The following is a 13,917-nucleotide window of genomic DNA, read 5'->3' on the forward strand; positions in this document are numbered from 1 at the left end:
TGCATTTGGATTGAGGCTTAAAATAATACTTCGATAGACAATATCTTATTAGAAAGTTATTTTGGAAGGCTCCATAGTTTGTGTCATTATCAGAGCTTCTGTCAAATTAAATTGATAGAGATTTTGTCGAGCTCTACGAATTTGACACTGGTGTTCTCTTTTTATCGTTCTCCTGAGGCAAGAGTCAATCTGAGTTCTAAGGGGTAAGTACAACTAATATAGTCAATCAGCTTATATGTATACATGCACAGATGCGGTTAAACAAAACAAATCATAGCACGATTACTTAAATAGCCGAAATGTAATACAAATATAAGCCGATATGCCAAATATGTGAATAACACAAGGTGGCTATATTAGTCTCTTAACTAAATAGCATATATTTTGAAAACAATAATTGTTTTCAGTTTATAAATTAAAAGGCTAATCCACTTATATAAACAACTAAGCTGCGGAATAGATTTTTATCGTCAGCATTTATCTTCTTAAAATGATTATAAATTAAAAGTTGGAACAAAATACTATAGGATTTTATAGAATTTCTTTTAAGAGAATGGACGAACTAAATAGTCCCATGAAAAATGAACATTTGTATTCAAATTTCTTTCAAGAGTGCTCGAAAATCCAGGAGAAGATTACAATAAACAACAATATTGCTTATGTAGTCGTGTTCATAAACTTTTGTTTTATATTATTTAAATGCGTATTAGCTCTAAAAGGAATAACAAAGTAGGACGTCACACACTACGTTGATCTTTGTGCGTTCGCTTAAAGTAATCCTAATGGGCAACATGCGAGCCTTTTAAGTTTGAATAATCAATCAATCAACATTACTAGCCATAAACCTATGAGTACTTCAAAAGCAGCTCAATCAATTTGTCAGTAGAAATCCAAAACAATAACAGCTAAAACGCACATAAATTTGTTTTTGCCCGAACTAATGTATGCACACACACCCACACACAAAGCCACACACACACACTTTTGTACACAAAGGGGCACAAACAAAATTCCGTTTACTTAGCAAAGCCAAAAACGCAAGCGCCATTTGTTTTCATATTTTCTCACCATACACCAAACCCACACCCACATACACGCAGTGGGTTCCATTCTCAGCTTTCGAGTCAGCCCCTGGCCCAGTCGAATATAACATTTGAGAGCTTCACATACATACTTCGACCATTTTTGCAAAAATGCAATTTCCCAGCAAAGTCAAGAAGAGATGTGGTCGGCGCTGGGCAGGGGGGTGGCAGTACAGGTAGAGCTTCAACTTGTATGGGTGGGAGGACCTCAGCAGATTGTTAGCAAGTACAAAAACAAGCAGAACAACAACAGCGACAACGAAAAAAGTAAAAATTTTACTAACATAAATTCCAAAGTAAATGCAATTACGTTTGTTGCAACAACTTGTACTTTGAATGCACACACATACATATGTACACACATACTTATGTACTTGTAGGTATGTGAAGATGTCGAGTTAAAGGAATCGGTGGGGCACAGCCAGCGATATGGCTCGAGTCATGCGTAGCAACGTGCCACATACGTCGTCGTGGCATGCAAATCTAATAACAAAGTAGACGAGGAAAGAAAGTTGCTGCCACGCGTTTGCGTTTGCAGATGCAAGTGTGCACATAAAAGTATGCGACGTCAAGTTGCAAGCAGGTAACAGCCAAATTGAAGTTGCAGCCAAACGAAAAAGCAAAAATTAAGCAAAGGCGCTCTTTCTGACACACACACACACACACACCGAAACGTAGATACCCTTCACAAGCTACTTAGCAGCCTAAGATTCTTCTTAGGTGGTACTTCAAATAACTATAATACTATCTGAGTGTTGCATAAATGTATATAGCCTTTGAATAAGAATACTTCTTTGAAGATATTTTTAAATAAATAAGAGTTTTATTTTCAAATTTTGCCAGAATTTATATATTTTTAATAAATTGTTTTGTTCTGAATTCTTTATGTGATTTCCTTACAAATTAATATTTTCAAATTTGCATTGCACATCATTACGTTTTTAACTAACTTCAATAAAAAAAGTAGGAGGTTCTCAATTCGATTATTATTTATTTTATTTAATATTTTTTTGTATGTTACCTTTCGAGAGCGTGAACCGATTTTGATTATTTTCGATTCTTTTTTTATTTGAAAGCTGATGGTTCCCATGGGATTTCAATTTGTTTTTGTTCTGACAGTGGCATCCATGAGAAAACGTCCTTAAACATATTTCATTTAGTCCAAAAAGTTGAAATTCTACTCCTGAACAGGATGCAGTTACTTCAGAATCATCCTCGAAACATTATGTCACTTTAACTGATAACAAAGCAATATTATTCGGATCATTTAATCACAGTGATTTACAGCATTCACTGTATAAGGTCCGAAGTCGATTTTCTTTTTGTTAAAATTTTACCTATTTAAATAAGTTTTTAATGCTGTGTAACCATTCGAACAGGATTCACACTCAACTCTAAGTAAGCATTTAAAACTATCAAGTGCCCCATTATTTTGCACAAAAAAAAAAAAAAATTAAATTGAAGTTGCAGCTAAAAGCAAACGCCAGACCAGACACTTTCATATCCTTTCCAAACTTTACATTCCTATAAATAGCATCTTAAACGCAAATCAACTTGAGCTACAACTCCACTTTTAAACACTTAAAAAAAGTGTGAAGTACAATTTGTTGCAATGCTTAAGAGTTTGGTTTTATTTTTGTTACCAGCATTTGGATTTCTTTTTAGGCTTAACAAAGTTCATGGAAAAGCAACATTTGCTTGTGCTATACACTTTCGGCGCACAAATACATAAACACATATAGTATATGGTATGTAAAAAAATGTGTTGAGATCTATCGTTGTTACGTTTATTGAAGGCTGTAGTGCCATGCGTGCAAACAAGGCAACCGGAAGCACGCAGTTATTGCATAAAGGCAAAGTACTTTATGCACAGCATACTTCTCTCTATCTCCCTCTCTCCCTTGCAACCATCCTTCGAAACCCCGTACTGCCCGCCTTCCAAGGCGCTTTGCTGTTAGGGGCAACAATGCCGGTTACGTTGGCTGACTGGCTAGCTTTAAAAAATTGCTGCCAATATGCGACGCATAGTTGCAGCAGCAGCGACGGCTTTTATTACAATTTTGCACAAATTTTTTTGCTGCTACCTGCAGACGCAGCAGGCAATAGACGCCTTGTTATTGCTTTTGTTGCCTCTCTGGCCCTAATAGCATTCGATTGGGTGCTATGTTTGGTGCCGGTCGCCAGCTAACGACTATCCACAGCATATGCATTTCATCCATGCTCAGCAAAAACAATGCCCAGGATTTGGATGAATGTGTGTGTGGGAGAAGGAGGTGTGTATGTAAGGGTAGGAAATTGAAAAATTGAAAATTATGTGTATCACTTGAAAAATGGTTAATAAACGAGATTAAAATAGTCGACGGATTGATTTTAAAAGAATTTCAAGTGCCTGCCTTACTGAAATCAAAGCTAAAAGCGGAGCTTAGTGAGCAGAAAATATGAGATTTATGGGTATAAGAAAATATACTTTCGTTTCTGGTTGTTTCTATTGCAAACATTTAAAAAAATACCTTAAACTATTTAAACTTGTACATAACTTATAATAAGTCTCCCTTGGTATGGTAGTAAGCACTACCAAGTGGAAAAAATGCCTAATTAGAAAAAAAATGTATTTTTTTTTTTACTTTTTTTACACACAATATATAAGTCCACATATAAAAATGTCTTTCAAATGTATCGTCAACTGTCCAATCTGATATGCAAAATATGATTAAATGGGTTTTAAATATAAAACTATCCACTATTTTCGTATTTCTTTTCTCTACCGACTTCATTTTACTTTGCAAAATTTGTAAATAAGTGACAAATGTGAGAGCCGTAATTGAATGTTACCATGCTAATAAATTTTATTTCGAAGTTTAAGAAATACTATATAATTTCTTTCCGACTTTTAAAACCGAAAAATTATGAAGAATGTACAAAAAAATTCAAATGAATGGATTTCAATATGTGAAACGCTTTTAGGGAAGTAATTTGGTTAGTTGGTAGCCGAAACTACATTTTGTGCTTTTGAATGGCATTTCAACAATAGAAGATGTGCATTCCACTTAACTATGAACCAATTTCGAACTATTTCTCCAACCACCTGTCACCGTCGTATGCTCGAATCAATACGCATACGCCATGTTGTACTTGCTTTCTTTCGTTCCTGCCATACCCCCTCAACACTCCCTTGAGCAAACATTTGCATAATTTTGCAATGCTCACTTAGATTTTTGTGTTAGCTTTTTCACACATTTGCGGAAGAAGTAACAACTACACCCCAACATTCCCCCCACACACACACACAAACATACAGCTACACTTCAACAAAAATTATGCAAATTTTTTTTTAAATGTAAAAAATATCCTGGTCCATTTTGCGGATCTAGGCAACTGGGCACAGTGCAGCGAAGCATGCCAATGCAGCCCAAGGTGTTGCCCAAGCATTTAGCTGTAAATAGTTCGCTTCCTTTTATTCGTTTTTTTTTTTTTTGTTTTTTATATACTCTGTAACCAAATAGTAAAGGAGTATGCCAAGCAAGGGTACAACTTTATATGACAGAACTCATGTTGTAGTTATACACATACTCGTGTATAATTGTCTTGAATAAATGCTTTAATTTTAAAAACTTGACAAGAAATTGCTTCTTTTAATTTTTAATATAATTTCTTGTTTAAATATTAAATATTGTCCATCTGCTCGTTTGTCTGTTTGAACCTCCTTAGCCTTTCGAGCCATATCAGCTAGGCACACAAAACTTGAAATGTGGGCCTCTTCTATCCATACACAGAACAAGTTATTACAAATCATATACTTATGGTCCTATTTCATATAGCTACCATAGGACCAATAGATTTAAAAAAAACTGCTTTTAGGCAAAAAAAATCTTTTTTGTCAAACAAATGTTAGTTCTTAAAATCGGTGCACTTCATATCATCATATAGCTGCCATAAAATGAAAATCAGTGCAAACATCAAATTTCATTTCAGAATTGGTAAGTTTTAAAAGAACTGTGAGGATATTTGGCTGTCGGGCTCGCACACCTCCTTTTTCTACTCGTTCTCCTTTTTTCTACACATCCATTTTTTGGCTTTCTTCTCTATGGTCTTAACTCTCAGCGGCGTTTTGCCAGTTTGTCTGTTTGCTTTTGCTTGCTTGTTTGTCGGTTTTATGTGGCTTAAAACGTTATTGTTGTTGTTGTTGTCCTTACTGCTGGTACTGTTTGTGCTTCTGTTACTGCTGCTGTCGTTCGACTACTTAGTTTTTAGTGGCAGTCGTCCGCTTCCTTGTTGCAGCACTTTCGGTTCGTTTAATTTTTATGGCTTTGTAATTAAAAAAATTATGACCAAATCCAAGTGAGTGCCTTTCCTGGGCCTTAACTATTCTGTTGTGTTGTCTGTCGCATCTGCTTAAGCTTAGTTTTTACAGTTCTGCTACAGGATTACGTTACAAGAGTGTGTGTGTGTTTGAGTGCTGGAAAGTAAAGTTTGTAGACTTTTAATGACTCTAATTGAAATATTCACGTGTTGCTCACTCCTCTTCACCTCTGTGTCTTGCGGTGTCCTTTAAAGTTATTGTTAAGCTTTTGGTAGGGTTGTTCAGTTAAGTAACCTCGCTTTGTTTCAAATTAATAATTAAATTTTCACTTTTCAGATATTGAAAGAATGTTTTGCAGTGTGCGATGAAGTGCAAATCACTTTAACGTTCTATAATCATCACAGATCATCAACCAGTTCATCTTTACACATTATTTGGATTATAAATTAAAGTTTCGCAGTGCCCTATTTTTAAAAGTTTTATATTCAAGTATTCATTCATTCATATTCGCAGACGTTAGGGAAGTGTCAAAAATATTGGAGGAATGTTATAATCTAGATATTTAAAAGTTATGATATGAGCAACTCATTGAACGTCCCTCTGTATATATACTTTTACGTTGTGCGAAAAATATCAGGCAAAGCTAAGAACTTCGTTACGTGTCCAGCTTAGCCTTAAAAGCGACATCGGTACTCTATAGAAAATTTCAACAACTGATTTAATGACATTAGAAAAGTGTTATCGCCCTACTTATCTGTCGACACGAAGAGCTGAAACTTTTATATTTATATAATCTTGGGGGAATTGAGGATGAAGATTAGAAAGAAAAATAAAAACCTTGCGGATGTCAACATGACAGGAAGACTATAAAAGGAAAAAAAAAGCTTATTGCAACCTTTAAAAAAGTATGTATTTATTACTTTCCAATGTTCACAATGTTTCTGAAGAATAAGCAAAGTTATCGCTTTCTTGGACGAATGAACTATTTATATTGGGAGCATTTAAAATTAAAAGCCTGCATATGTGTCAAACATTTCGCTTTTAAATTTCTATCGATCGATTTGATTTGAATATTTCAAAAAGTAACTTTCGGTTTTTAGTATTCGCTGACCGCTTTATGCTTCTTTAATATACCTAAGTCATTAAGTTTAATACGCCGTGCCCAGCTACCCTCTCCCGACAGTGTCATAAATCAACACCTGCTAGTTTCGGCACCTTCGAAGAATCTTCGGCGAATTCACAACTAAATCCCATCGCTTTATCTTAGAGGTCTGCTCTCTTTTTCTCTTCGCTGCCACTTGCCTTCAAGGTGTGTGCCTTTACTTAAGTAGATTGATGCGCTTGGCAGACAGCTTGAAGGCGGCCCTGTGTCGTCTACCTCTTCACCCCCTGCCCTGTGACGACAGCAAATTATGTCAAATGTCAAGCAAAGTATGTTCGCACAAAAAAACAAAAAGATAGAAGCAGCAGCCGCCACACACCCGGGGCACTTCCTTTTTGCGTTGACTTGGGGTTAAGTGGCGCTACGCGAGCAGCCTAAAATAGCATTGCGTTTTGTTGACCAACAACTGCACGCAGAAAGAGACATACAAGGCGAGAGAGCGAGAGAGAAAAGTGATTCAAAGGCGGCAAGCAAATTTCTAATAAAATTACGAAAACATTTTCCAACCAAACCAGTTTCTTGTTATAAATATATATATACATACTTATAAAAAAAAAATTAAACAAAACCTTGTCCAAAGGCTTTACTATTGAATTGCTTTCTGATTCTTTGCACAGCATGTTTACGTCTGAGTGCAAAGAAAAGCGCATAAAAATAAAATGAAAAGTCAATGACAACATTTTGCAGCTTTTGATATTACAATCGCAATGAGGTCTTTATCCTGATGCTTTTACAAAATCCTTATTTGTCAGATGCCCTTTCACAAATGCTTAAAGGAGTCGTTAAAATTAACAAAAACTATTTAAATAATCAATTTAAATGTAATTTTTTTATGAAAAGACCAACTCTAGTTAGAGTTTTGCCAAGTAAGAGCACAAGCCTATAGAACAAGCTTAGAAAAAGATTGGAGAAGTACAGAAATAGGCAAGGAAAGAGCTTAAGAAAGACAGGCCAAGGAAAAGCCAGTATGAGAAAGCAACAGGCCTAGGGTGGGAAAGTGATGGCAATTGATAAGGGAAGAGCAGGGCTTAAGTTGAAAAAAGCAAGAAAATGATAAAAGTGAAGGAGCATGAGTTTGGGGAAGCACTGGGCTTATTCTGAGCATATTCGGCTTGAAAGCGTTGACATTGGGTAAATCAAGAGCTAGCATGGCTAAACCCTTTAATAAAGCAAGCATAGCAGTAATTAAACGCTTTTGAAACACAAAGTCCATTGGTGGAGCTAGAAAATGCTTGTCTACCTGCTTAATAATTCAGAAAATATAAATATTAACTCAAGTAGCTTAAGAAAGTACTTTAGTTTCCTAGCTTTATCTTATAAGTATGTTAAAAGTAACTTTTCCTTTTAAAGTGCAAGTGCAATTGATTAAAAAAGAAGACTTTATTGTTCAGATAATAAAATAATCACTTAGCTGTCTGGCTTGCTTGTTATTCAAAACAATTAAATTTGTCAACAGTTCTCGCGGCGTTCAATCAATTTTACATAAACAAACGATTGTGCCAAGGAATACAAAATTAACAATTTTAAATTGGCTTTTGCTGTTTCTCCACTTGTCACAATGGAATTACATATGTACGAGTAAATGCCCGGCCCGGGCTTATTATTTATTTTCACATCAAAGTGAATGCAAATTTGTTATATTTTCATATGCTTACACACACACACACACACACACACACACACACACAGAGAGAGATACTCTTCAAGTGTTTGTTTTAACACGTTTTTCTGAATTGATTGCAATGCAGATTTTATTTCTATTTGTTTTTCAAAAGTTAATCTTTGCTCTCACACTCTCACTGGCGGGCGTCTCAGCACAACTTTATCAATTTTGAACTGCCACATAATGATAATATTATTATATATAGAATCGATTGTACATATGTGTGTGTTTATAAAACATTGTATTTATTAGAAAATGTATATACGTGCGTATATATTTCTGTTATTTTCATATTGAACTTATGACCGATGTTATCAGCAATGCTCGAAAAGATTCAAAGCGCGTGCATTGAATTTTTAAACAAAATGTGTTCAAAATAATAGTTAACGTGGAAGTTTTCCTTTTAAATTTACATGAATTTTATATTAATTAAATATTTGTATGTTTTTTTTATATACATATTTTGTAAAGACTTTCCACTTCTTCTGCAATTTTGAATGATTTTGTTTTGTTTTTGAATTGTGCCGCTTTTGAAAACCGCTTACGTAATTACGCTAAATGCGGAGAGTTGGGTAAAGCGTTTAAGCCACGTTTTTACGCATTTGAATGCATTAATGAGCAGCTCGCTGGCCACTTCCGGCACGTTAAACACGCGCACCCACACAGTCCCAGGCACAGGCACACACACACACACCAGCACATGGAGATAAAGCGATGGAAAGAGGCGGCCATTTTTAAAATGGGCAAACACGTTTTTTGTTTGTTTTTGTTTTCTGACTGCTTTTTGTTAACGGCTTAACTGACTAACAATGCGACGGCGCAACAGGATGAAGAAGAGGCCAAGCAATAGCAACAAAAATATCCTTACTTCCGGTTAAAACGCGACACTCACTCGATTTCACAGCTGCCTTTGTTAGCCCCTAAAAAAACCCGTCCGTTCCGAACGAAGCGCCAAACACGAATGATGCGATGCTGCGACTGCCGTGAATGGAATTCGAGGCTTCGACTTCAGCCGTGGCTTCGGCTCTGTGACGATGCCAGCGCTCGGTGCTCGGTGCTCGGCGCTCGACCGAGTCGTGCCAGATAACGCACTATATGCTGTAGTTGTCAATTTTCTACATCTTTGGGCATCGTTTTACAACAACATCAACAACAACAACAACAACAGCTGCTGAATGAACTGCAATGTACATCTACTTGGCTTCGAAATGGACATGAATGAAAATCGCCGCGCGTATATCACACACACACACAGACACACACACAGACACACACACAGACACACACACACACTCCCATATCGCCGCACGCCAATTCGACTGAATTTTGTCCGCTCATATGATAATATTAGCACTGACAAAAGAGCAAACACCCCACATCTCCATCCTCAACCTCTGCTATTCAACCCGATTTTGCAGGCCATATTTCAAAGGCTTTCCCAACACACACACACACAGACACACTCACAATACACACAGAGTATTTATTTTGATTTGATTTCGTTTCATTTCGATTCGATTTAGTCGCCGTCCACTTGCCACTTGTTTTGCTTATCACTTTTGAACTCTATGCTATTTATTTTGTATATTTGCCTGTCTATCTGTCTGCCTGTCTTGTCTTTGCTGCGCTCTGCTCTCTGCTTTATTATTTATTTTGTTGCCATTAATTCAACAATATTCAAGCACTCATCAAGTAGAATGTATGTTATACACTACAAAGTAACTTTAGGGGATAAGAGGCATAGATGCTTAACAAATTCGATTGAGGGGTTAAAAAAGTTGAAGCAAAAATATTTACAGAGATATAGAAATGAAAATTCGCACCTATTTGCGATTTAGTTCATTAGAAAGTTTTAGGTTTAAATTGTTGTCGTTCATTGTGTTTAAATAAAAAATGTATACACTATAACGATTTCCTATACCCTGTTCAGATGACTCAAAGTCTCTTAACAACAACAGCGCTTAGTCAAACGAGATATTGTCTCTTCCAAACTAACTAAACATTTTTCCACATCAACAAAAAGGCCTCCTCCTTTCGACCATTTGATTGCAAAGAATATGTCTTGAATTAGGATTTCAGCTTTTGCTCGTGGGTCCAGGAATATTACTCCATATTTTTACTGTTCCCAAAAATATAATATTGGTTTAGAGAAGGGAAATTGCTTCGCTGAAATATTTCCTCTTTTAATTGTTTGCTGAAATATTTCGTTTCAATTGCATCTATTTTAATGTAAAGTATGTTGAGGGGGTGATTTTTTTTTATTGATGAATGTCGGGCTATTCAGAGAGATAACACAGAGATATAGCATCAGACTTATGCAGCCTTAAACTAAAGTACAGGGTCATATAGATTGTGACTACCCGAAGGCCAATTCTGCATAATACATATTTTATTGAAGCATATTTTTCTGTTGTTATTTTAACCTTGCAATATTTATCTTGAATCAACACTTCTCCATCAACACCAACTGAATAGTTTATGCATTTTAATGAATACAAAATATATTATTCACGCTAGAATTTTGAATAAACACAACGACAATGCATTCCTAGTTTTATGGAAGATAGAGCTATAACATAAATATACATCTCTACGGATACATATACCTACATACTCGTATATATGTTCGGTTTCCTTTTGTGCGGGGCATTTTATTTGCATAGGATTGTTTTGAAATAAAGTAAATGCTTGTTGTTCCAAAAATACAAGTGGAAAACCAAATGAAACAAATATGTTTTTGTTCGTGTGGGTGTATCTGAGATACCTTTGCTGCTACTGTTGTTGGGTCGTGGCACTTATTTGTTGTTATCTTTGCCTTTTGTTTTCATTTCTTGGACCTGTTATCAAATTGTGTTGTCCCCTCCTTATTGATTTGTCTTGCCACAACATAATAATTCTTGTGAAATATGAAAATATAAAACAGGCATATGCTGTCATTGTAAAGAATTTTGTTAAGCGTTTTCTTTGCTGGCGAATTGAGTTGAATTTTAAATCATATTGCGCATTATTCACAAAGATACAATACTTTGACAAAAATTATTGCAATATAACTCAAAAATAAAGCAAAAACGTTGAGAATAAATGCACCCTTCTGTGCTTTTATTACAATTTTTTTCTTCTAATCTTCTATATATAGTATATTTCTACCCGATATGCAAATGGGTGAAGGGAAAAAGCAGACAAGTTACAATTTGTCGGGTAGCGCTAAGTGTTTGTCTATCTGCCTTTTTGTTTCTCTGTCTGTCTATATGTTTGCATTGTCGCTTTGCGAGTCAATAAAATTTTCTGTGAACATTCTTAGCAATGCGTCGTTTTCTTCGTCTGTTGCACATTTTATGCATATGAGTGGTAAATACTTGGAAAAAGAAATCTTTGTGTCCTTGGGCATCTGGCAAAGTTGTAAAAAACATTGCTGCTTGGCTTGATTCCGAATAAAAGTTTAAGGCAAGTGCCACGAGTTGCTCTGCCTGAAGTGGTTGTAAAGTTTTAGTTCAGACTTTTCTTAGTTCTGTTGCAAAGATTTGTGTCTGGGTTTGGGTTTCTGTGCACCATTTAGTGAATTGATGTATGCGAAAATTGTATTTTGGGCGTTTCTGAAGCCCAGTGGTTGGGTATTAGTATAACGATCTAAACTGAATAAATTTGTATATATTTTTGCAGAAGTTTTAAAGTTTTTAATCAACCGAAAATATGGTGCAGATGCTACAACAATTGATTTAACTATTTGCAATTGTAAAGAATATAATTGTTACAGGATTTGGCGCAATTTATCTTATTATTGTTAGAAGTGAGTGAAGAAAGAACTTATTGCGATAAAAGTAATAAATGAATAATTTTGAATACGATTACATACATAGCTACTCATACTTCGTGCGACATTATATTCATTTTAATTTTTCTATACTTTGTTCGGCATTTAGGACAACAGTTTTGTTTAAGTGCTCAGTAAAGGACAATAGTAATATGATGATGGAAATAATCGCTCTATTATTATTTGAATTATTTTAGTTTAAGCAAACACAATGTAATTAATTATTTATCAACAGCAATAATATTCTGTATTCCATTTGTGTTTTTATTTTAATTAAAAACTGTTTTCATTGCTCACAAAATTTGAATAGTTAATCAATATTTTATTTTATTTTTAACTGCATGCAGTTTGATAGTTTTGTAGACATTTTGCTTTGTAAATAATTGACTTGTCCGACCTTTGTTCCAATTTACATGCCAATTTTATAACATTTTTGATAAATGTTGCCAAACTTTATGGGCAGTTAATTGAAATGCCGCAGCTGAAGCTCAACTCAAAGCCGACTGCACTTTAGTGCCTTCATTAAAAAACTTTTCAGGCCAAAAGCAACACGTACCAAAACTACAAACTTTGACTCTACTCTCTCAGACAATTGTTGAAACGGCAACAAAAGACAATTCCGGGCCCACTAAAAATAAGAGACGCAAATGTTAAAACAAAATGACCACAAACTACTACAGCTTCGTCCAACTGATTTCGGTTTGTCTTCCTCGTAACAATTGTCGGTTTCTGCATTTATATTGTTAATACAATGTTGTGCTACGAAACTCATTGCTTAAAAAGTTTGACGTTGGCCAAAGCAACTGACAAAAAGTGGCTGAAACAATGCCTGCGTCCGAAAGGCAAAAATTTGCAAATGTCAGCGTTAATTAAAGCATTGCTTGAAATTCGAAACGAGTTGGCAGCGCACGCGTCTAAATAGTAGCCACGTTAATATTTCATTTCCGCTCTGGCGCTGTTGCATACTTTTCGGCTGGCTTTAATGTTTCCACTGTTGTACTGGAAACTGAATGAATCTTTCATCTGTTACTGTCAGCATCAGTTGCCAAAACGCAGCCACAGCTGTTGGCGCAATTTGTCCCCGCCGCACAGTGGGCCGATTTAGTTGACATACAGCCAAAAACAGCAATATTTTGGTATTTTGAATAGCACTGGAAAATGTTCAAAAAGTTATTTATAGCCTAAATTTATTGCAAAGAACTATACGCCCTATCATCATACAAGCAACAGTCAAAAGCATATTTCAGTATTTATTTTATTTATTTATAAACTTGCCCTAGCGTTACAAGTACCAGATTACTTTTAAGTTATTACGCTAGTCATAACATATATATTCAGTAGTAATTATCAATAATTTTATGACAACAATGAACAATTTGTAACTCGTAATTTATAAATGGTTTATTAAAAGATATGTGATTTTGAGCAACGCTATATTCATAATTTAATTATAAAAGTAACAGTTGTATTTATTGATTTTCAGCATAGAAACAATAACAGCAATCATGTAGCGATATATAATTACGATTCTTCTCTTCATTCATTACTTATTAAATCCAATACAATAAGTTCTTCATTAGCTCTACTATTTTTCTACTACCTAATCAGTTTGCGTCGGATCGTTTCATGAATGATATAATTCACTGACTTAAATAATTTCCTGGAGTAGACTGAGTTTGCTTAATTTACTTCACAAATTATTTACTTCACAAATCTATTTGTGGGTATATATATATATATATATATATATATATATATATATATATATATATATATATATATATATATATATTTGTATATATATTTGTATTTTAACTCCTTCAATACAAATATTTCCTTAATTTATGTATTTACATGATTTTAAGATTTTTAAAGCTGTTTTGGCCAATGGTTGGCTCA

The 13,917-nt window shown here is 34.8% G+C and overlaps 1 protein-coding gene across 1 annotated transcript in view; it reads right to left on the reverse strand.

Moving 5' to 3' along the window:
• LOC115626195 overlaps positions 1-9,125 on the reverse strand; it is a 28,878-nt gene extending 19,753 nt beyond the window's left edge. Inside the window, exon 1 of the mRNA XM_030521476.1 lies at positions 9,100-9,125. The gene's annotated coding sequence lies outside the window, so the exon portion shown is untranslated. The remainder of the gene's footprint in view (positions 1-9,099) is intronic.
• Positions 9,126-13,917: the final 4,792 nt, after the last annotated feature.

This window comes from Scaptodrosophila lebanonensis, unplaced genomic scaffold (assembly GCF_003285725.1).
Source record: "Scaptodrosophila lebanonensis strain 11010-0011.00,11010-0021.00 unplaced genomic scaffold, SlebRS2 tig00000080-arrow-pilon, whole genome shotgun sequence".
Taxonomy (NCBI): domain Eukaryota; kingdom Metazoa; phylum Arthropoda; class Insecta; order Diptera; family Drosophilidae; genus Scaptodrosophila; species Scaptodrosophila lebanonensis.